Source organism: Oenanthe melanoleuca, chromosome Z (genome assembly GCF_029582105.1).
Source record: "Oenanthe melanoleuca isolate GR-GAL-2019-014 chromosome Z, OMel1.0, whole genome shotgun sequence".
NCBI classification, from domain to species: domain Eukaryota; kingdom Metazoa; phylum Chordata; class Aves; order Passeriformes; family Muscicapidae; genus Oenanthe; species Oenanthe melanoleuca.
In genome coordinates this window covers 42969269-42994276 of record NC_079362.1, presented here as the reverse complement: position 1 = coordinate 42994276, position 25008 = coordinate 42969269, and the positions used below count along the sequence as shown (strand labels likewise).

General features: G+C 41.0%; 1 protein-coding gene across 4 annotated transcripts in view; it reads right to left on the bottom strand.

Moving 5' to 3' along the window:
• Window positions 1–23340, bottom strand: part of PIP5K1B (phosphatidylinositol-4-phosphate 5-kinase type 1 beta) — a 113617-nt gene extending 90277 nt beyond the window's left edge. For 2 of the 4 annotated variants that reach the window (XM_056513694.1, XM_056513697.1), the window contains exons 1-2: window positions 23211–23300; window positions 18831–18933 (exon numbers count right to left, since the gene is read on the bottom strand). The gene's annotated coding sequence lies outside the window, so the exon portion shown is untranslated. Of the gene's footprint in view, window positions 1–18830; window positions 18934–19446; window positions 19636–23210 lie in introns of all 4 variants that reach the window. The other 2 variants (XM_056513695.1, XM_056513696.1) reach the window with 2 other exon arrangements.
• Window positions 23341–25008: the final 1668 nt, after the last annotated feature.

Sequence of the window (25008 nt, the reverse complement as noted above, 5' to 3'; positions counted from 1 at the left end):
AGTGTTCTTACAATTTAAGGTGTACAATGCAGTAGCCTATTTGATTATGTTCCTTACCTGGCATTAATCTGCTGGAACATCTGATTAAATAAATTAAATATGCTTTTTCAGCCTATGATTTCACTGGCTACTGAATTGGGGGCTTTTAGTCTGGGATGAAAAAAGATCGGTATGCTCAATGGCACATATTTTAAATGTATTTACAGAAAATTGCCTTTCAAGAGTTGTTGTTAACAGTGTGTAGCCCTTGAACCTCTCAGTTTTCTATCTTCTTCCTGGGAATAGGGAGCCTGATGATTAGCTATGTAAGAGAAAAGTAATATTCATTAAAATTTCATTCTAGCTGGCTATGCTTTTACTTTATAGAAATAAACCAGTCTTCAGTTTTGCTTGCAATATCACAGCATTATAAGAGCACTGAGCTGTAGCCCAGCATTAGTAACTAAGGACTGCCAAATAAAGGGCAAGAATACTGTGAGACAAAAGCCAGCCAGACAACCCTACCTGCTTATCCTTCATCCTCATTCTACCAACAAGGATGGCCAGAGAACAGACAGATGGTCCCTTCACTGCAGGAACAGGTGCAGCAGGTTATCACAAAAATGGTGATGGTGGCCTGAACAAATTTATTGCAGAGCACAGTATTACTCAAATGCTTGTAAATGGCAGCTATTAGCTTAAGAAAACCTTGCAGTTTAGATCAGCTAAAAAAACTTTTACTGAGGTTCACCAGCCCTGGCTGGTGTGTTTGTGTGTCTGTGTGCGAGTTAGTATGTGCACACGCAAGAGTGACAGGGAGGAAGGCTAGACACTAAGAAGCCTCACAAGGCCAGTCTGAAGGTGTAATCACATCCCAAAAAGCTGCTGTTAACAAGCACTGGTCTGGCATAAAAGCTGAAAAAAACTGGATGTTATCCACATCTCTCTTCAAAGCAAAAGGTTTCCAGAGCATTGGTTTGGAGATACAGGTCTGAGCTTGCAGTTTTTTTCAAGAGAATGAAAGAGTTGCTAGGTGATGGTGAAGTAAGGCTATGACAGAAAGAAGATGCACGGACTGAACAGAGCAGCAGATGGCAAATCCATCTCCCCTCACGGAGGTAAGGCAGTAGTCGAGCAATGTTTTTTCGGTAGATGCTTCTCTTGGGAGCTTCTCCATAGCAAAGATGATGCGGTTTTCTAATTAACTAACTAGAAAAATTATTTTATAACTAATCCTTGATATCTTGTTCTACCAAAAAATGAAATGTTGGTAGAAATTTAAGGTAGGTGCCTCTTTTCATGCACCTGTCTCTGAAAAACCTCTTGCATCAATGGGCCCAAGATCACAAACTTAAATGGGTTTGGAGGGATCTCCTTGCATAGCATTGAGTTAGCATAGGTACTCTGCATAACAACTACAGCTCCCAAGAACTGACATGTATCAGGTTGGGAGGACAGAAAAGGAATCTCATGGGGCATGCATCTCTGTGAGGGTGTGTACCTTTCTTTGCTCAGAAATCAGCCAAGGCTCCTGAAAGTCTCTCTCTGTCTCTCACTTTGTTCATTTTCTTTGCCCTGTTTATGTTCTCACAGCAAGAAGAAAACTACATCTACTGAAAAGTATGCTTTCTTTCACTTTGAAGACTTTCATGCATAAAATAGCCAGGAAGGGTGCAAGTGAACACAGGGAGCAATTTGGGATGGGAAACAAAGTAAAATAAAGAGCAAAAAAGGCAAGAAGGGAAGGGAGAGACTCAATGGATTGCGCAAATTTGAATGGGAAGAAAGGAGGAATGGGAAGCAATAGTGGATGAAGAAAGAGCAAGGAAACAAAGTAGAGGGAAAATACATGATAACAGGAAACACATGCATAGGAAATTATTTCTGCGTTGGTCTGCTAAAAACAGGCCTTCAGTGCTATTAAATTTGAATGGTCAAAAGGATACTGAGGAGAAGGGAAAAATACATTTTAAAAGTCAGTAAAGAGCTGATAGTTATATCATAAGAAAGAGAGCAAAGAAAACAAACTTTTCTCCTTTCTTTAATTAAGGAAAGAAAAAAAAAAGCAATCCCCCCCAGGCATTTTTAATGCATCTCTTGAGGAATATATCAAGTACAGCAATATTTGCAGATGGACCAATCTGAACTATTTATGCCTAGCTTTGACTAAAACAAAGGCAACAGTACACATTGAAAAATTCAGCAAGAATTAAACACTGCATCTACCACAGTATGTGCTGTCAATATTGGGAAATTTCCTTGCATTGATCTTTAGTAGAGATGCTGGTTATGGGAAATAGAAAAGGTAGAAAACTCTCAGAAGCTGTGTGAAAGCAAAACTTAGAATAGAAGGCTCAGAAGTCTGCCCAGTCAGGAAATTAAGATTGAATTACTGTTCACATTTGTGATGACCCTCCAAATGGTGTTTTTCCAAGAAAAACAGACACAGATGGAAGTCTACGTTCACACTGATCTATAGTAATAAGTTACATGTTTGGATAATTTCATGGTTACAAAAGGAACCTCTGAACTAAGGGAAGCAGTCAAAGAAGCAAGATGTGAACCTCCACTTGGCAAAAGTTCTATGTTACACTGTTCTTGCAAATTGGACAAAGGAATAAGCTTGAATTTCTGTCCAACCAGGATCCAAAATTAACTCCAAGGGGATGAGAAGCCAAATCACAATAAAGCAGAAAAGGTTTGAGTGTGAAGTTACTTCTGCAATACCATTTTTTATGTTTCAACAGTCTTTACCATGGGCACCTACTGCTCATGCATCCTTTCTTTTCCTCTGTTATTATATCACACAATAGAGATCACAGATTAAAGAAATCAGAAAATGTAAATGCTGTATGCATAGGTTTTTCTTTAAACTCAAATACAAGCTTAACTAAAGGCCCTGAGATAAAAACAGAGGCTATCGCTACTGTGATTTATATCTCATGGCCACAACTTCAGCAAAGAATATTCATGTGTGAATTTTAGTACAGCCATTTATAGGAGCATAGAATGGCTTGGGTTGGAAGAGACCTCAAAGATCATGTTGTTCCAACTCCACTGGCATGTAGGCCAGGTTGCTCAGAGCCCCATCCAACCTGACCTTGAACGCTGACAGGGATGTGACATTCACAAATTCTCTGGGCAATCAGTTCCATCACCCACATAGTAAAGAATTTCTTCCTAACATCTAATCTATCTTCTCCCAGTTTAAAACCATTAGCCTTTGCCCTTGTCAAAAGTCCCTTGGCAGCCTTCTTGTAGGCCCCCTTTAGGTACTGGAAGATGCAATAAGGTCTCCCTGGAGCCTTCTCTTCTCCAGGCTGAAAAATCCAAACTCTCTCAGCCTGTCTATACAGGAGAGGTGCTCCAGACCTCTGATCACCTTTCTACATATTTTGCACTGGATGTGTTCATAGCAGTCTGGATAAGGAAATTGTCATCCTCCTACTTCTGCACTGACAGAAATTGTTATTTGTATACAAACAAAATACTTCATATAAAAGTACTTCTATGACTGAAATAACTTTGGAGTCTCTCACTCTTATATTCACCCTACACTAGCAGAACTAATACTTTATTGAACCAGAGGAGTCCACCTATTGTTTTTCTGCACATAGTATCACGCTGTCTGTTGCAAGGTGTAAACATGAAGCACCACACTCAACATGCACTGCCTGAGGCCTCTGTTTCTTATCCCACAGAAGAGGAGACACTATACAGAGGCCTGAATTTTTCTCACACTGCCTCATCCTGGACATGATGGTGTAATTTCTAGCTGCAAATATGTCATTCATCGGGTTTGTTCCTTTGTAACCTCAGTGGAATAGGTAAACAATTATTTTTTGACATCTGGACTATCTTTGTGATTTCAAATGATCTACAGTCCTGCTAGACATATTCTAGCTTAATCTCAAATTTCACCACACTAATGCTCTCAGGATGACTTGAAACACATTTGTTTTTCCCATTTTGCAGCTTGTTGTTACATAATTCTTACCAGGAATATACATATTTATTAATAAGGGAAAAAATACAGCTTGCTTTCCCCCCACGCCAACACTCTGTGTCAAAAGAAATGTATTAATATTTTTGAACACGAAGACATTCCACAAATACATTCCAAGTAGGCTTTTTGCAGAACACACCATTTTATCAGTGTAAAATTTGAGATACAAGTCGAAGGGCTGCCTTTGCAGCTCATTAAATCAATGCTGTTTTGACAGTATGCTGCAGTATGTGTGCTCCTCTATGAGAAGGCTTCACCACTACCTTCTTGCACTCTAACTTTGTCACTGCACACTTCTCCCAATATAGCTTCCTGTTATCACTTGGCACCATGCACCATTATTTCCACTGGCCTGTAATATTTTCAAAAATGCAAAGATAATGCCAGGAATTACTTAGGTTGATGTCTACTCCTCTGAGGTGTGTTTCTGGACAACATTTATAAAATAACTAGGAACAACTTTCAGTACCACAAGAAATGGCTCAAAAATAAAAGAAGCAAGGGGTTTCTGAAGAAATGTGTTTCTCTTACTTCCTGCATTACTACAACCGTAGTGAGATTGTTTTGATGCTTGGCTGCTTCCAGAACCTGGTCCTGTTTGTTTTGGTTTTTGTTAATTAAAAAAAAAAAAACGGTGGAAGTACTTGTGTCACAAATTGGACAAAACCCCAACCTTTACTGCAGCAGCTTCAGAAGTAATCTCATAGAATAGGAACAGCAAAACTGACTCTGAGAAAGCAATAGCATACCACTTTGTTATTAAATGCACACCTTAGTTTTGTTGCATTACTTATTAGGAACACAATAAAGTAAGTACAAATCCAGAGTCTTCTAGCCTGACAAAATTCAGCCCTTATTATTATTTGTAAAATACTTTTATTATATGTTTGTATATACTTAAATAAAAGCAGTATTTATTCTCATATACATGAAGCCTCTCTTATTAAAGCATAACGAAAGCAAAAAATATTTCACATCTCACACATAGATCTCTTCAAATGTCACCCCAAACAAGTATATTATCCAAATCTCAAGGGAATAAGGAAAACACAAAGACAAACTCAAGAAGTAGGAGAGGTGGGTTCACCACTCCAGAAAATGACCTTGCTAGATAAAGTACAGGCAAGTGAGTTATTGCTTCATCTTTATGAAGTGCAGAAGAGCCAGGAGAAAAAAAAAGATGTGTTTCTGCAACAGACTAGAAGATGGAAGGTTTTTCATCCACCATCCTCAAACTGATACTCTCTCTTTCCTCTAAGGTTTTACATTGCTAAAACTTTTTATTGTCAAATGACATGCATGAGTTACCAGCAGTGCACAACTCTACAACAAGCATTTCATCTCTGATTGGTATTTAAGGAAACTCCTTGAAAAAGAAAGCTAGAGCAATATCACATGAAACTTTTTTAAAACTATTTTTGTCTTGAAATAGTAGTTTTAGAAACTGCATTTCGCATAGACTCAAAACAAAGTCCTGAATTGAAGAAATCATGGATTTGAAAAAAGAGAAGGCCCCAGAGGCTGCATCTGCAATATGCTGAAACTCCAGACAGGACTACCTGTACCACATTTTATGAGAGGCCAGCAATAAGCACAGAGGAGACATATTTTAAAAATATGTCATAAAAGCAGCTCAGTTTCTTACAATCCCATATGAAAACAGTGTGTTTTGAAGTTTTAATGGCACTTATTACAATTTCTTCAGAATCAGAGCATGCTTCTTGAAGCACCATGACAGATAGGAATCTTTATTTTTCCTTAGTCTGGTTGTCAGGCTTAACCATCAGTGTTTGCAAACATCTGGAATACAGCTTTGCCCACCTTTCTGGATAACTAAGGAAATCTGAAAAGCGAGTTCTTATTGGTTTAATGCCTGCACAGCAAAGCTCTATCAATGCTTCAACAGTGCAACTGGAAAAAGTATTTTTCAATTTCAGTGTCCCAGTTGCTCAAAAAGTACATTAGGAATTCTAACATGCTTACAAGAAGCTTTCTTGAGCTACAACTTCAAGGAGGCACTAAACACCTTACCAAAAACATCTAGATTTGCTTGCAACAGTGGGACAACTATCAAGAGACAAAACCATTGCTGTAGTTGAAGCACAGACATTTATAAGCCAAGCAACCTGTAAAGTTTATACATTCAATACCACAGAATCATGCAAGATGGGTTTGAGCTATTATAAGATTGAAATAAAACTGGTGTGGGAGGAAAGTCACCCTAATTCACACATTTTCCAAAAAAATATTGCTTGAAACTACCTCCTCATCAGCCATTTTCCCCCAATAACGTAACTCAAGACAGAAAAAACTACATGGTAAGTACTCACAAACTTGTGGTCAATCTTAATTTTTAATAGAAACAAACAAGTATTTAAAAACACCACTGTTTAGAGCAGACTTTTGAAAACACCATATGACTTTCATCTCTGTAAAAGTCCATTTTTAAGCCATTAGGCAGGCATACTGGGAGGAAAGAAAATACAATAAAATGTAAATCTTACCTGAGTTCAGAAAAGCCCTTCATAGGCAAGCTGAAGAATGCTTTTATACATGCATATACAATTTGTATATATGTATATTACATATTCTGTGTATATTATATGTTACCTATTACACCATTTAGTTATATTATGATGATCATAGAATGGTTTGGGTTGGAAGGGACCTTAAAGTTCAGCTGTTTCTAACTCCGTGTCAAGGTCAGGAACACCTTTCATTGGACTGATGGCACACTGTACATATATACACACAATATACAAAAAATACAATTTGTTGCTAACATGCAGTGGTAAACTGAAAAAAATTCTCAACTGAACATAGTATCAGAACTGTGAAATGGACAAGTAATTTGTTCCCATGTAACTCTTAGAATAAAAAAGACATTTTTACTAAAGTGTAGCATCAAAAGCAATAGGACACTATAAAATAACAGCATAATGAAGATATATTCTTGCATATATATTCTTACAGTATGTGAAATATAAAATATATCAAAGCAAATCTAATACTGTATTTCTTTAAATCATGGCATAATATGAAATATGAAGCAGTGAGTAACAGGCAGCCTCTCCAATGCTTAGCTGATGTTGCAAAGTGCTGAATTTTCACTAAGAGAAATTGATTTTAACTTAAGTCTATACAAATAAATTTAAATTTTGTGCGGCACTGCAACAGTATTAGATCTCCTGGCTTTCAAGTCTTTATATCATATCAACTAAACAGACTTTTCAATGCATTTTTGTAAGACTTTGATTAGCCAAAATTGCTGTCAATTACTGGCATTCTTAAGCTGTATTCTACACAAAAAAACCAAAAAAAAATAAAATTCTTGTCAATAGGAGGTACAGGAGCTGCAGTGCCAGCCATGTTTCATGAGCCTCATCCAAATCAATCCAATTCTGGCCAAGCAGGAATGAGAATCTCTCTTCCCAGTGAAAGACAGGTATGTAGGGACACAGTTTGACATTGCAGACTGATTTTTAAAGACTACTACGTGATGTTTTTGGTGTTAATTCAGCAGAACACAACACAATTGAATTACTTTATCTCATACATAAAATTCTCAGGATACCTATGAGTATTATTCCTAAGTTGCTTTTGCTACTATTGTCATTCACCTTTGCTAGCTGCTATCAGTGCAACAAAGTTAAAACTGGAACAAATGGTATTCTTTTTCTCACTCTACATTTAATACTCACTTCATACACCTAAAATGATGGTTCACTTCTGAGCATTAAGTTCACGAAAATATTTGTTTCCCTGCAGAGAGCCTTACTCTCTCAAAGATAAGGAAAATGAACAGATGGAAGTATCACGAACAAACTTGTAATTCCTAGCATCACTCCTGGCTTTGCCAATTATTCCCTGAATATCAGGTCTGATTCTCACTTACACACACAGAGTGTTGTGTGTCAAGAGAATGTGAGTGGCAGAACGGAATATATTCCTATATTTCATAGGTAGAAATAAAAAGTCACCTAATAGAATATATGGCAGGAAATACAAGGCCCAGTAGATGACACAGATAACACTCTGAGAAACCCTACAGCACAAGCAGGTTCACAGCCTGTGTTTGCTCACCCTGCACAGAGACAGGCAACAGGTTCTGCTCTCTTGCAACACAGTGACAAACCACAGGAAACACACAGATGGACACAGGCCTTATCATGGGATCTTACCCCTCCCTGCACTCTCTACACTGTGTTTCTGCTCTTCTGTTAGCTCCTACAACTTGCTTATTTAGTCCTTAAGAGTTTCTTATGTAAAAGGCTGGACTTTTGGTATCCTCACTTCTGCCAGAAGGAGCTACAGCAGCTCAGTGGGTCTTATGCAGTTATCCCTGATTTTCTCCTCATATCCAAGGTTTAAGGGACAGCTTGTTGCAGAGGATCAACAATTTAAGTGCAAGTTTTTAATAAAAAGCAAAAACTTTTATAGCCCAGGCCTTATGTACTGCGCTACATGAAATGTTTTTACCCTCCAATGCCTTATCCAACAAAGTTACACAATCACAACTGAGAGTATAGTAACCAGCTGCATCTTGCTGAACTCCTAATTTCTATATAACATATAATTTCCTTCAATTCTTCAACAAAATGCAAAGTTGATCTCTGTAAAAAATTGTCTTTGAAAATTTACATTTAATTTTAATGGTAAAGACACTGTGTCCAGCAAACCTCATAAAAGCTTTAAGAAAACCACTGATTTTATTTTATTCCTCATCCTTCCAAGTCTGGGGATGTTCCTGCAAATCCCAACCTTCAGTATATTAAAGACATACCATTATTCTCACTTTGTAGATTCATACTACATAGTATTTCTCAGAGTTTGCAAAACCCATTTTAAATATCACTCACAGCTGATAGGTGGAAATAACAAATTCACAGGAACAATGTTTATACTGAGTATTTCTGAGGTCCCTCAGAAAGACACTGAACATCCATCTCCCTGTTATCCATCTCCCTGTATCAATAGCTGCTGCTCATTTCAATTAGCCAAAACACCTAAGTCAAACTCTGTTTGCTTCCAGCCTTCTCAGCTGAATTTTTGCTGCTCTTAAATGCAATAATCCCCACTGTCACATGCACTCTGCATAAAAAGATAAATGACACTAAGAGCACTGCAAGCAAACACCCAAGTATTTCAGGTGGTTGCTACTAAAACAAAGTTTAAACCCAAGCAAGTTTAAATTCCAGCCAGACATTTGTCATTAGGATCCCTAGAAATTATTGCAAATGCAAAAATTAAGTCTCATTTTTACTAAACCTAGTTACTTACTCTGTCAAAGTATTTCATAAAAACACATATTTCTAGCAGATTTAACATAATTTGTGATGCTTTAGCACAATATTGCTAACACTGGCAAAAATGTTTACATTTCACCAAACAAGTTAAAGCCCTGAAAGAAACTTACGTCCCTGTAATTACACCACAAGTTTGAAGTTAGATCTTCAAAGCAGAAAGAGTTTATGTAAGAATCAATAAATTGTTCAATAGCAGCCAACAAAAATATCCTTAAGCATCTTTTGTTCTTAATTCAACATTCACGAACCATGACTTCTCGTCGTAAATTTTACCACGATTTATTTACTACATTCTTCTATTAACGTAATACTGTGACAAAAAAAACCCAAAACAAAACAAACGAACGTACCAAACAAAAAACACCCCAAAAAACCCCACTAAAAAGCCCCCAAACAAACAAAAACTAAAAAAAAACCAAACAAACAAAAAACCAACCCCAAACAAAACAGAAGACCTCACAGCCAAAAAACCCCAAAAATCCCAAAAAAAAACCCAACAACTCGAAGCCGAGTAAAAAAATCTTATAACTTACTTCCTACCACATCTGATATTATACATCTAACTTCATTTAAAATTGTCACTGGCATTTTAACCTCCAGTTTAACCACACTGAACAGAGGATGTACTTGTGTGACTTCTTACTTGCTATAGGTAATGATGCTATCCTGATACTCCACATTAAGTCAGAAATACTCTGCATCAAGACTGAGGGAATTTCAGATTTTATTTGTTAACTACATAAACTCAACTCAAAGTTCATAATACATGTATGAACAACACATGAATAGACCAGATAATTTCAGATGAAAATGAACTGAATATGGTTATTTTAAATTTAAGTTCTTCCTTGGACCCCCACCAACCACATGAAACTCCCCCTGAGTTTTGGAAAAAACTATACAGCTTGACACTGCTGTGTCCCTGCTATTGCCAGGGTCTTTCTGACCACAAAATCAGCCTCGAACAGGGATGTAGTCATAAACAGGTAAAACTACTGAAGCTCCAGTAAGAGCTGCAATAATGTCATGCATGGAAAAAGTTTAAAAGAGGTCTTATCTCAATTATGATGGCTTTTATTTCTGCAATCAATCACTCCATTGTTCCTGGTAGCCTGTCTCAGGGTGACGGAAAAAACCAACATAAAACCAAACAAAACACGAGCGTCTTGCTTTTAAAAGGCAAATGTACACTCTAAATTGGATTATGACTTGGCAATATATGCTATTATTTTTTAAAGATTGAGTGAAGCAAATTAGCTACCAATACCAATTAGTACAGATAGGGTTTTTTGTCCTACAATTCACACTGCCTCAATTTAATAAAAAAGATATTTGCTTCCTAGTAACCTTTTTGTTCAAAGAGAACTTCTAATTACTCTTCTAAGTACCTGATGTGAGAAGAACAAAACATACAAAGCTACACGCCTTTTTATAGTGTCACATCACAACCAAAGAGATCAGACAGTCCTTCAATCACAGATGACTTCCACTACTCTTCTTTTAATTTAACATAGACCCAAACCAGGCATAGACTATGGATGTGCATCAGTTCTATATGGCACCATATAACATGTCCCCCACCATAACATGCTCCTCACCATCAGCCACCTCCAACACTGCAACGATGCCTGGGGCACATCTGCCCACACCACTGTGCACAAGGCTGATTCAGGGCACTGGAAAAACTGCCATTGGGAAAACTGCTAGTGAGGGGTCCTTGCCCACATAGCAGAAGTGCAGACAAGCATGGAAAAGCCATGACCAGGCACAAGACCTGTTTCAATCCTTGTATCAGGGGGCACACCTGCACCCAGCAGGGTTGCCCTTTTTTGTCCAAAAAATGCCTAGATTCAGATCTCACCACTTTAGTCCTACACATCTCAGAGGGTCAGAGTGTGGATGAGAATAAGCCTACACAGCAAACTAACAAGGGAACATCAACAGTGGGATCACACAAAATGGTCTTCAACAGGTTTCAAATTGGAACTGTGATCCAAGTAGTGATGCCTAAAATCATAAAATCACAAGGCAAGCAATTTTAAGACGATAAAAAGTGGTTACATTTAATGAAGGTCCTTCATGGTGCAAGTATGATGAAATGCACACATAATACAGGACCCTGACAATTTTAGAAGTTTTTAAAAAAATTAGCATACTTAACAGAAATCATCCAATTAGAGGAATAGTTAACTAAGTAATCCCCTCACTTTTGGTTCTGTCCCTACTTAAGCCCCCTCCACGTCCCCAGTTCCTAATCACATTTATTATGTCTATAACACAAAATTAGATGCCCTTAGTTCACCCTAAGATTCCAGGAATGTTAGCTTATTGTTCTAAAATCTAAATGAAGGGGTAGAACAGTACTACAGTTAATTAAGGAGCAATATAACCATGTAATAGTTCTACAGAGCTACAAATTTATGGAAAATGTATAAAAAGCAAAAATCTTTCTGGCATCAGTGGTAAGATGCAAAGGGCAATTTTGAATTACAGATAGTTTGTGCAGTATATATGCACAAAGTGTAAGGAGTCCAGATGAGTAACAAAGGTAACTGCACTAAGTAATAGCTCATGCACATGTTCATGGCTGCTTACTAGTTAATAATTGACCTCCACATATGGTCAAACAGCTGTTAAAAATGATCATTATTACATCACAGGTAAATAAATCCAAGCACCAAAAAATAGGAGGTAGGATATTCCTATGACACACAACTGCTTTGGGGCTGCACCAAAATCATGGTTTGAGTTTGATCACAAATGCTCTTAAACTACAGCAGTCTTTCTTGAGCAAGTTCAAAGAAGAGTTCCACAGAACACAATTACTATAAAAATCCTTACAAAACATTTCCACTGGAGAAACTAATGGTAAACAGAGTACTGCTCTCAGATGATCAGTTTGATATGTCAATCTTTCACCACGTAGAGCTCCTTCTGTTACTTCTGTGACAAAGCGCACAAAACAGAAGCTGGGTAGGTTCAAACACTTATCAAAAGCAGGAAATGACTTATAAACTCAGAAGTCAGTAATGTGCAAGACATGCTCTGTTTGGGCTTTAGTACAACAGACTTCAGATCCCAAAGAAATACTGCTAAATCTAGATACTGGAGCTTCCAGAGACAGAGCATATAATGGCTCTTGTTTCTGTTTTAAACAACACTTTTAATTATTTATATGGTATACTGCTAATGTACATTGTTGAAACACAGAGATAGCAATCTCCTTATTTGGTGTTGCACTGTACATTTGCCCTATTAGCTTTCCCACTGCAAGCAGAGTATCTTTTAAAATTAGGCGTGAGACAAGTGCATGTCACAGATTCCCCTTTAGAAACAAGCCTATAAAAAAAGTCAGAATACTAATCAGCAAAGCAATAATTTTGTGACTTACTGGGTTGCTGCTGGAAAGAGGAAGTGAATTGATCAGTTCAGCTGCTAGCAGAATGCAATGATCTCAAGGTGGGAACCAGCAACTCTGAAGAGTAGTTTCATATATGTTTTTCTTCTTCTATGGTGAAGCTCTGTGTGCTCACTTTTGTTAATAACAGCACAACAGGAAGGCCTGTGCTCACATAATTATAACAATAATAACAACCTGGTCTGCTGAGGTAAGAAGGAAAAAATGAAGGAAACACTGCCCTCATTGCAGGCTGTATGGGCTGTAGGTGACTCAGTATTCATTTTCTGCTCAAAGCTTCCAGTTTTGCTACTCTGCTAAAGAGTGGCGGTCAAATAACACAGACAGTCCTAGATGGGGTCTTTTTGTTAGCAGTAGTACTTCAGACTCCAACTTAAGTGAAAAACCAACTAAAGTCACACCTAGATAGACACCAATATACAAGAAAACCTGGTGTGTTCTCTAGCAGGGTAGAGAAACCCAGAGAAAGGGAAGCAACCCTGTAAGCACTAAACAGAGGCCTGGGGCAGCCATACAAAACACTCAGTCCTGCGTATGTTTCTTGGCTATTTTGCATGAGAACACCACAGTGCACTGAATCTGCTCTTTCATATGCAGACAATTAAAATATTTCTCCATGGACAGGTCAAAATTAGTTGCTCGTGTTCTACATAATTCCCGACTGAGAACTTGGGACTGAGCAGAGATGACAGTTTACAATACTCCAAGACTTAATTAAAGCTTTGCAGGCCAACAAGTAGGACACTCCTCCTACTGCTGGAATTTCTTTTCCCTCCACTCCAAAAACTTAAGCATAAGACTTTGAATAAGAAATGCATTTCAGATGAGAAGCAGTATGGGAACCATCTTAACCTAAATATTTACAGTTATAAACTATTGATTCCTTAGACCTGGCTCTGAAAATATATTTATATATTAAAAAAAAATAAAAAATTTGTTCAACAGTGAATATTTTAGCAGGTACTCCTATACAAATGATACCAAAGCAATTTGCCATTCACATTGTCAATTAAGACCTTCATCTGATTGGATGGATTGTTTTATTGCAGAGGTCTCAAACTCCTCATTATCAACACTAAAACTTTGCATGGTTTTGTCTAGTTACATCAGAATATTAGAATATCTCTTAAAATTACACAGGTATTTTTGCTGCAATTTTAGGTACTTTTAATATCTTATACTTAAATTCCTTTATTTTGCACCCCATGTAGTAACACCCCATGTGTGTTCTTCTGCCTAGAAAACAGACACAGTTTTAAGAATGCCGTCTCTTCTTTCTGCATACACTAAGAATCATTACACTGACAGGCCTGAAGATTGCACCATATCTCTGCATGCAAGCAGCACCGCAAATTTCAGCAGAAGTCTAACAATCACAGAAAAACTGATCAGAAAGATTACCACCCTTACTCATTCACATTCCCAGTAGTTCAAAACTACTTCTAGTGGAAAACCCAGCAAAGCCTCTAAGCAAGGTATGTTTCCAATCTAGATTTCTACTACCCCTAAGAAATACATAATGCCCTTTCCATTGCAGTATTTAAGTCCTACTACAGCAATCTATGAATAGCTGGCAAAAAAGCTTATAGTGTAAACAAAAACTGATAACATTAAACATACAAGTATCATTATTTAACAAGATTACTTTGTTACATCATCATGTTTGTACTAAAAACAAAACCAGAAACTGTGGACTCCCATGAGAAGATTTACTGTTTTCTAGCCAGAAAGCTCTTCACAATACTTCCTTTGTTTTCATGTTGAACAAAGTGACTAGACTTGGTGGATATCTCTCTTCTCTCCCAAGAGCTTCTATTACCATTCAGAATGTGAAAGTTTCTTTTACTCTAAGTTGAGTGGGGTGTAAAGAGCTAAAGTACCAGTCCCTTAAAGGCTTCTCTGTGTGCCAGCCTTCATGCACTGTCACATACCTTATACAGTTACCCATACTGACTTCCTCATCACCCAAAATCAAGCAAAGACACAAGTTTTGGCAGAAGCTGGGAAGTCAATTTTGTCATAAGGGTGTGGTCCCTCATGCAAGGTAAGACACATGAGCCTAGTGCTTCCAGGCTACTTGCTTAATCACAGAAGCACCACTGAATCTCTACAGCCTGGTGACCAGCAGCTGGGTCACCTGAGTAAGAGGCAATCTCCACACCAGACCATCCCCCCCGCTCAGTGAAGAATCTCACATAAAACATATCACAAAGAAATACAGAGGTCTCAATCAGCACCTGCAGGTGTGTATCTGCTGATTATGCATTGCACAGGGAAAAGAGTAAATATGTAGTGATCTTTACCTTGACTCATACTCCAAAAGACTACAGTGCATGGCAACCCCTCTAACAACCTAGAAGGCAATTTTCACCCCTCCATCCTCAGATAAATCTCTTTTAATATGGTCAGCAAACATACTGGAAAGAAAAGGCTGAATAGGACTACATATTTTCTTAGCAATGTTTTGTTAGAATTAGGCATACAAAAATATTTGCATATTCAGGCAAATCAGCAGCAAGTCTTCTCAAATTTGTAAAATTCTAGAGGAAGAGAAACAGACACTAAAGACAAAGGATCATGACACAGCTGACTCATCCCTTGACAGAGTTCTACATTACTCTTGTCAAAAAGCTCTGACTCACAACACATTAAGACCAGGACTTTCATTAGGTATAAAACGGGAGAACATCTGCAGACACCAGGAAGTTATCTTAGTAGTAACCAGGAAAGCCCAGAATCTTACCATTTAGCTCAATCATCCTTTGAAGATTTTCCATATAGCTCTAATAAGAGCCCCACAAATTTCTCAGCTCCCTTTTAGAAATGTAACTTTACAGCTTGGGTTAGGGAAGGTACATAGCCAAGAAGACTATTCTTTTGACCCAAAATAAATATTTTTATTAATCTTCTAATTGGAGACAGACAGAAGTGGTAGCTGCAACGGATTTTTACACTACCCAAATAAAAACCTGGCTTCTTAAAAAATTTTCTGGCTCATGAGTGTTCCCAACATTTCCCAAATTTTGTAAGCCAGCAGTTTACAAACTTCCCTCCAAAACACTCAGAGATCAGCAGAAATCTTCAGAAAACCAACAAAAGGCCATTTGGCATACAGCCTGTGAGCCTATTACTGCCATTAGTAATGAGCAAACCACAGTTGGAGATGTGTTATTTCGCTCAGTTACATCTCTTCACAAACTACAAAAAAAAAACCAAAAAAAAAAACCAAAAAAAAAACCCAAAAAAACAAAATTAAAAAAAAAATCAGCCTTGGATCTGGGGAAGAAACAACACCTTGTAATGAATTCAAGAGCAATCAAGAGCTAACATTTGCTGGCTCTCATGGTCCAGTGGCTAATGGCAGGAGACTTCACAAGATTTTCCATAACTAAATGGCAATGCCATTCCAGCACTGGGAAACTTTTCTACACACGCCAGTCAGCAAGAGCTGCAGACAGACACAGATCAGTGGCCAGAACAGGCTGCCAGCCTCAGTACACACCTGGAACTACCATCAGGTTACTGCTGCTGGTATCTCCCTGCTTGCCCAGCTCCTACTGTTGGGAATAACTACACTGAGACCTGGAGAGTGACAGGCACACCCCTCCTACAGTAAATCACAGAATCATAGAATGGCTTGCATTGAAAGCATTCTTAACCTTTATCTTGTTCCAACTCCACCAGCCACAGACAGGGACACCTTCCATCAGACCATGCTACTCAATGCCCCATCCAACCTGGCCCTGAACACTTTCAGGGACAGAGCATCCTCTATTTCTCTGAACAACCTGCTCCAGTGCTTTACCACTCTCACAGTAAAGAATTTATTTGTAATATCTAATCTAAACCTACCCTCTTTCATTTTAAAGCCATTCTCCACTGACATATCACTAAATGACCTCATCAAGAGTCCCTCACCAAGTCTCTTTCAGGCCCCCTTTAGGCACTGCAAGGCTGTTCTAAGGTCTCCCCATAACCTTCTCTCTTTCAAGCTGAACATCCTCAGCTTGTTCAGCTTGTCTTCATAAGAGAGTTGTCCCAGCTCCAACATCATGTTCATGGCCCTTTTCCTGACTCTATCCAACAGGTCCTTGTCCCTCCTGTGCTGGGACCCCAGAGTTGGGTGCAGCACTGCAGGTGGGGTCTCACCACAGCAGAGGGGCAGAATCCCCTCCCTCCCCTGCTGCCCACACTGCTCTGGATGCAGCCCAGGATGTAGCTGGGTCTCCAGCTGCAAACACACATAGCCCAGTAATGTCCAGCCTCTCATTAACCAGCAGCTCCAAGTCTTTCTCCCCAGGGCTGCTCTCGATCCCTTTTCCTCCCAGCCTGTGTTTGTGCTTGGAATTGCCACAATCCCCATGCAGGACCTTGAGCTTCGGCTTGTTGACCTTCATGAGAGTCACATGAGGTTCTCAAGCCTGTCCCAGTCCCACTGGATGCTTTCCCTGCCCTCCAGCATGGTGACACCACACAGCCTGGTGCTGCCAGCACAGCTGCTGAGGCTGCACTCCATCCCACTGTCCCTGTCACCAGCAAAGCTGTTAAACAGCTCTGGTCCCAATACCAGCCCCTGGGGACACCACTCACTACTGCTCTCCACTTGCACATTGAGCCACTGACCACAACCCTTTGAGTGGGACCATCCAGCCAATTCCTTATCCAGCAAGAGGTCCACCTGCCAAATCCATGTTTCTCCAGAGACAAGGAACAGTGGCAGTATTTTGTGTAAGTTCAGGTAGGTGGTGTCAGGTAGTCTCTTAACTATCATTTCTATAACCCTGATATAGAAAAGACAATCAAATTTTTCAGGCACAGTTTGCCCTTAATGAACTGATGTTGGCTGTCACCAAGCACATCCTTATTTTCCATGCACCCGAGCACATGCCCAAGAGGATCTATGCCCCGATTTTGCTGGGCACAGAGGTGAGACTGATTGGCCTGTAGCTTCCCTGTAGTTACACTATCATCTAGCTGCATGGATGTATCCTCTGGCATTTAGTTGATTCACACTGGTATTCATGCCAAGAACCTCTTGTGAAAACAAACTCACCAGGAGAAAAAAAGCAAATTAGTTTCCCAGGTAGTAAAGGGTGGGAATCTCTGTGTATAGTGTGCACAGAATCCAGTCCATTCTCTCCTTTGGCAACGCTGATCTGAGGATCGGCTTTGTCACAGAGTAGTAAAAGCAGATGATTTTGCTAAAAGGTAGCAGCAACAAGAATAAAACACCCTGATGGGTGCAGAAAGTGGGACTCAGGCTGGGGACAAGGCAACGCCAAGCTGTTAAAACCAAGCAACAACTTTCTCTTCTAGATTGCTGTCAGTGTTCATTTAACCTCACATAATCAGCTTCTCAAGAGGAAGAGAAATTACCAGGTCTCAGTCTACAAATTCAACTTCTCTTATGCTTGTTCCCTGATATTTACACACCCTCCAGCACAGCACAACCCCACAAATCTAGGTTGAACCTGCAAATTGCCCCAGCTAAAGAGCCAGTTGAAAGACAGCTGCCCTTCACATTGTTTTCTCTTGTTCTTGCAAAGTTATTTTTAATTCAGATCCATTCAGTGATCTGATATTATCACAAAGCTTTACCAACAGTTCTGCAACCACAGCCAAAAGAGTAGCAAACTGCCATAACAGTTGTAGCAGTTTTAGTCAGCTTTGTTTGGTGCTGAAGCAACATCTCATTAAACTGCAGTGCTCACCAAGCTGTAATCTTAAGTGGCAGCAGTTTTCTTCAGTTCAAATGGCACAGTTAAGTTTCTGGAGTTACTAAAGGCTTAATAACTGTCAACTGCTGCAAATTACACTGAGACTTCTACTGTTGAAGGGTATTGATTTTAAGTATTTGTGCAAACAAAGGATCCTTGTATTTGTGTTCATAATGTATAATACAATTGTGATCATAAACTAAAAGCTCTACAAAAGGACATCAAGACAGACTTTTCAATTTATATTTTTGCTTGACAAAGTACTGCCAACTCCTAAGTTTGCACAAAGATAAAAGGAGCCAAGTGGAACCTGATCCCAGAAGCCTGATACTTTTTTTCATAGGATGAGTTTTATGATTCACAGTGAACTGGTTTCCTTTAGAAGAGAATAAAAATCATCTTACCAACACTGGGTCTTGGTCTGCACTCACACACTTCTTATACAGCAGCACTGAATGAATCTTTCATCTTCTGTGCCTCAGCTCCAGGGTGTGTAACATGTATTCTCTGGTCTTAAAGAGACATTTAAAAAGGTACATCACTATCCACGGAATTTAAAATACTGCAGTAACAAGGATCACATAAAAAACCAAAGGGTACCAAACAGGAGGCTGGCCAGGTGGCATGCAATCACAAAATACATGAATCTTGAGCTAAAAGAGCTAGCAACAAAAAAGAGCACAGTTAATAAAATGGCCATCATCCAGCACCTGCTTTACTAGACAGAAGCATTCTATAACTATGCAAATGCACAGCACCACAAAAAAATTTTCAAGTAACTTAGTTTTTGATTGTGAAGAAGATCATAGCTGTGACACACTGAAAAAAAAACTACTGCGAGCTTGCTCTTCTAGTTTCTAAAAATTTCATATTTAAAAATAGAAACACAGGCACATCTAGACAACAGTGAAAATAAACAAGGCACTTGCAACACTTGCAACTTCCTCCTATTTCACTGATGACAAATAAGAGACCAGCTTTACTGCAAGGAAGAAATAACAATAAAATAGTAAACTGTACCTTGCAACAGGTTGATACAGTTTTCTAGTCACAACTGGAGGAGAATGAAGAGGGAACGTAAAAAAATGGAATTTCCAGCTCACTGAAGGACTTAAGTTCTTGCTCACTTATGAGGGAAAAGGCTTCTTCTGGACTTTACAAACGTGAAGAATAAGACAATATGCACAACCACATAACAGAAGCAGGAATCTGCAATGACAAATCAGACACTTGATCTACTTAGAGAAAATAAAATTCAGAGTATTAGTACTCTGAATCAGTGAGCCCATAACAAGTAGTGACAATACAAAACTGATTCAAATACAAATTACACTTAGAGAAGGAATGGTCCAAACTGTACCTAGCACTGAATGGCAGAATGTCCAGCAGAGAAGACATGAAGATCATGTTCCCAATTCCTGCTTGCTACTGCCAGCAAAACTTAACTTAAACAGCATTCCATTGCAGTTAACTTATATGGAGCTTGCTATTAGGCAAAATGGGGTTTTAATCAGTAAAACACATTCATCAATAGGCTCCTAAATGAACACTTTATTTTGCCTGATCAGTGAAGTTTGCCTTTTAGCTTCTACAAAATATAAATTTTAAATATGGCATCTACAAGCAGCAGAATCCCAGAATCATTCAGGAAAAGACACTTAAGGTCACCAAGTACAGCTGTTAACCTGACTGTGCCAGGTCCACCACTGATCCATGTCTACACATCTTTTGAATATGTCCAGGCATGATGACTCAACCACTCCCCTGGGTGCTCTTCTCCAACGTCTGGTCACCCTTCCTGCATAGAAATTTTTCCTAATACGTTATCTAAACCTCCCCTAGTGTAGCTTAAGGCCTTTTCCTCTTGTCCAATTTCTTGCTACCTGGGAGAACAGAATGACCCCCATTTGGCTACACCCTCATTTCAGCCTCCTTTGCACTCCCCTGAGCCTCCTTTTCTCCAGGCTAAATAACCCCAGCTCCCTCAGCCACTCCTCACAGGACTTGTGTCCAGACCCTTCACCACCTCTGTTCCCCTTCTCTGGACATGCCCCAGCACCTCAGTGAGGGGCCCAGAACTGAGCACAGGATTGGAGGGGTGCCCTCCCCAGTGCTGGGTACAGGGGACAATCCCTGCCCTGGCCCTGCTGGCCACACCACTGCTGGTAAAGGCCAGGATGCTCTTGGCCTTCTTGGCCACCTGGGCACTGCTGGCTCATGTCCAGCTGCTGTTAACCAGCAACCCCAGGCCCTTCTCTGTTGGACCCCTTTCCAGCCAGTCTGCACGAGCCTGTGCAGCTATTGAAGTGCAGGACCTGGTATGGCATGTTAAACCTCACACCCCTGGCCTTGCCCACCAATTCAGCCTGTCCAGAGCCTTCTGCAGAGCCCTTCTACCCTCAAGCAGATCAACACTCCTGCCAGCTTGGTGCTGCCTGCAAACTTACTGAGAGTATACTCAATCCTCTCATCTAGATCATCAATAAAAATCTTAAAGATTTACTGAGCCCTGGGAAACATCTCTTATGACCAGCCAGCAGCTGGATGTAATTCCATTTATCACCACTGTCTGAGCCTGGCCATTGATCCAGCTGTTTTAACCAGCAGAGAGAGCAGCTGGACAAGCCATGGGCAGCCAGCTTCTTCAGGAGAACGCATCAAAGGTTTCAGTGAAGCCCAGGCAGCCTGCATCCACAGCCTCTTCCAGGTCACCTCCTCACAGGAGGTGATCACGTAACCAAAGCAGGCACACTGCAACACCAACAGGTATATACTCTTCAATCACAGTGTGAGACAAATCTTCAGGCAGGCTCTCAGCAATTGCTAGCACAGCACTGTATTGTGCAGGGTGCTGAAAAGGGCATGGAAGCTGTGCCAGCTCTTATCTACCCTTAAAGCCAAACGTGGGCTGGGGGAAAGGGGGAGGCAGTGCCTTGTAACCAGCTGCCTGAGGAAAGGTTGTTGCCAGTTTCTACTCTAAAGTAGCCAAGAATGCCAATACACCTAATGTGCCTTGGTTACACGGAATATAAACACGCTGATTAGGTACAGTACGTTCAGGACTGGAAGAATCGGTAAGCACATGCTCAACATGACCACATGAAAAAGTAGTTTTTATAGTTTCTAGCCCATTCTACTGGTGTAAAAAGTAAAGAGAGAATCCCTTTAGTGTCCTACAGGCTAGATAAGAAAGGGACAAATCAACACCATCCCACAAATGCATCCTAAAACATCTGAACAAATGCTTATTCTTAGGCACATGTTTAAATTCTTACAATATCAAGAATTTCCAAACATATAACTAAAGACAGCCTTTACGTAGCACCCAATGAACTTGGAAAATCTCCTGCTGCTTTTAATGTTTTACAGATCAATTCCTAAACTTAGAATATGATTTTCAACTCCCAGTTTTATCTAATTGCAGGAAAAGAAGAATCGAGGGAAGAGATGCAATACAGTAAAATAATTAAGAGGAACATTTTTACAATCCTGTTTTATTTTCCCCCAGTAAATTGTTAGACACTAATCCTTAAGAGCAAAAGAAATTTGAATAATTGTGTTCAATTTTGGTTTTCCAAATCAGTTTTGAAATGGCTATAAGGAAAAATCCCAATAGGTTATGGGAAGGAAAATATTTGATTGGAGAAAGACATGTGACAAATTAGGTATTATTTATGTTTTGGAAGAGTCCGAGTCACACCTATGTTAGGCATTCTCTGCTTTGAAGGATTTTGAAATACAATTTAATGAACTTCATTACAAAGCATCTCCACCATAATAAACCATGAGATAAACATCCTGTAAATTTACATTGCTACATAAAAAAGCCCAGTGGGTGCAACAATATATATTCATAAATTTCAGAACTGCCAATGCTACTTATGTTAGGTGCACTTTAAGAAGAATTTCTGTAGTTTTAACATTGATCTAAGTAAGCTCTCTTCACCTTACATTATCCAAATGTTATTGTAATTTCATCTATATAAACACATGACTCTCTAACAAAATAGATGGAACAAACCCTCTGTTTCTTCACCTTAAGCCCTTTCAGAAGCAACATGAAACAAGAATATTTACATTCCCTCAGGGAGAGATAACAAGTTTTCCTAAAGCAACAGCACGTACCATAGCTTAGCTTTTAAGAGGCAACAGCTTTAAAGAGAAAAGAGGGGGCCAGAGGATAACCCAAAAACCTCTGCTCACCTAAGCACTGGAGAGATTGCTACTTCACAGAAGTCACTTTATGTACTAACAGGTAAGTTTACTATTTAAAGACTTTCCCGCTATCGGGCTCTATTCAGCAAAATCAGCTTCTTGGGCAGAAATGCCTCAGTCCGGCCCCGCTCTCCCTGCAGCGCCCAGCCGGACCTCCACAGGGATGGGCTGCGGGCACCTGGAAAAGCCCGTTCAGCTGCAGCAGAGTTCAATCCCGAATGGCCAGCGCCTCAGGCATGCAGGAACCCACCTCCCACCGCTTCCCCCCATGCTGTTAGCTCCTCTTTTACCTTAAAGCGTTGCAATCCCACAACTAAGAGACTTAAAAGTCCGTGGAAGTTCACGGAAAAATCTCCCCGCTCCCAAAGCGAAGACAGACAGAGCGACAGACACACAAAGCACAGGAACGAGACACGTTTTCCGCCGGTCCTTGAGCCGCGGGTGCCGGCGGGGCTCCGGCGGGGACAGGCACCCGCCGGCCCGGCGCGGCTCGCACTCGCCACAGCGCCGCCCGCCTCCCCAGCCCTCCCCGGACCGAGCTGCACACCCAAGAACACAATCGCACAAACCGGAGGGTCCCGGCCGCGGTCCCCGGGCACGCCGCGCCCGCCGCAGGGCACACCGGCGGGCAGGGCAGGGCAGGGCAGGGCAGGGCAGGGCAGGGCAGGGCAAGCCCCGCGCTGCCCGCGGCCGGACCGGGAGCGGCACCGGGAGCGGCACCGGGAGCGGCACCGGGAGCGCTCCTGCGGGCGCGCCCTCGCCGCCGAGCCGAGCACAGCGAGGCCGGAGAGCGGCACGGACCCGCCGCCGGCCGGCACTGCCGCGCTCCTCCGCCTCCAGCGGCAGATGACGGCGGGGGCGGTCCGGGACGCTCCTCCCGCCCGCCGCTCCTCCCTCCGTCCCGCCCGTGCCGGGGGCGAGCGCTCCCCGCTGGCCCGGCCCGGCCGCTCCCCTCGCCCGCGGCTGGGGGCGCTCCGGGAGCTCGCTTGGGCACGGGCCGGGCAGCGGCTCGGTGCTCCCGGGTCCGCAGCAGAGCCGGCTGCGGGGGCTGTGCCGGCTGCGAGCCGCTCCGGGGCCGTGCTGCTGCACCGGGAGTCACGGCACCTGCTGTGAGAGAGGGGCTCTGCTCCACTGCCCGCACTGAGACATTTCTTCCTGACTACATTTCCTCTCTTTCAATTCGTGCCCGCTACTCTTCGTCTTATCTCTCTTCCTCACAAAGGGTTCCTCTCCTCTTCTCTGTAGGCCCCCTTCAGATACTGGAAGGTTGCTACGAGATCTCCATGCAACCTTCTCTGCTGCAGCCTGAACAGCTCCAGCTTTCTCATCCAGTCTTAGCCCCTGTTCTCAACCTCTGCTCAGCCTGGACCAGAGAGTCACCTTTCTTCCCTCTCATTTTTCTTCTCATTTGTCACATATGAGCATCGAATTCTGTTTTTCACATAAAAGTGCTTTTGGGCCAGCCACCAGCAGACATGCACCCTCAGCAGGACCACAAAAGAATAGCCACTGGCAGCATCCGCCTGGTCATGCCCATCCATGCTGAGAAGGCAAAAAAATCCAGATTGTAAATTCCACCAGAATTAAATTTCCATGTTTAAGTTTTTCAGGCCTCAGGAAAAAAATTGAGGGGGAAGAACTGAGGAGGAGGACAGTGAAGAAGGCTATAAATCAGTGTAAATGTGTGACTGTGGAAAGGAAGCTGTGAGAAAAAAAAAATGTGCAAAGATTTCCTGCTGATGAAAATGGGAGGTTACTGGGACTTCATGTGCAGCACTGCTGCATGCAAGAGTAGGTCTCCTGGGCTCTTCTCAGGGAGCAGAGTGCTGGGGCTGAATTCCTGCTGTGTGAAGCAAGGCTGCACAGTTGACTGCCTGCTCGCTGCTGGAGAATGGTTAAGAACCCTAAGCTGCTCAAGACCTTTTTGTTCCTGGTAGAATAGACTACTCCCAAGCTACACAACATGAGTGCATAATAGCTCTGCATTTATAGCTGTAATTGCTGATATCGGACACGCTGACTCATGCACATTGAATTCCAAGTGCAGAAGGAGCTATTGTGTGCCTGTGTGTGTTAAAGAGAAGAAATAACATAGCATTTCAATGTTAGGCTTACATTTTTTCCTCTGTTTTGTTCAAGGTCCTCACTTCACTCTGGTTTTTATCTCCCATGGTATTTACAAGATAACTTAATTACCGGTTTACTCAAACCCATGTGCTATAGTCACATCACTTAGAGACAGTGGCAGCGCTAGGTCAGAGCCACAAGAGAGATTCCTGGTAAACTAGCTTCATCCTCTGATGCTTCAGTTTCTGCTTTTCACAGCAGTAGGAGTACAGTGGCTCATATACACTGCAGTCAGATGTG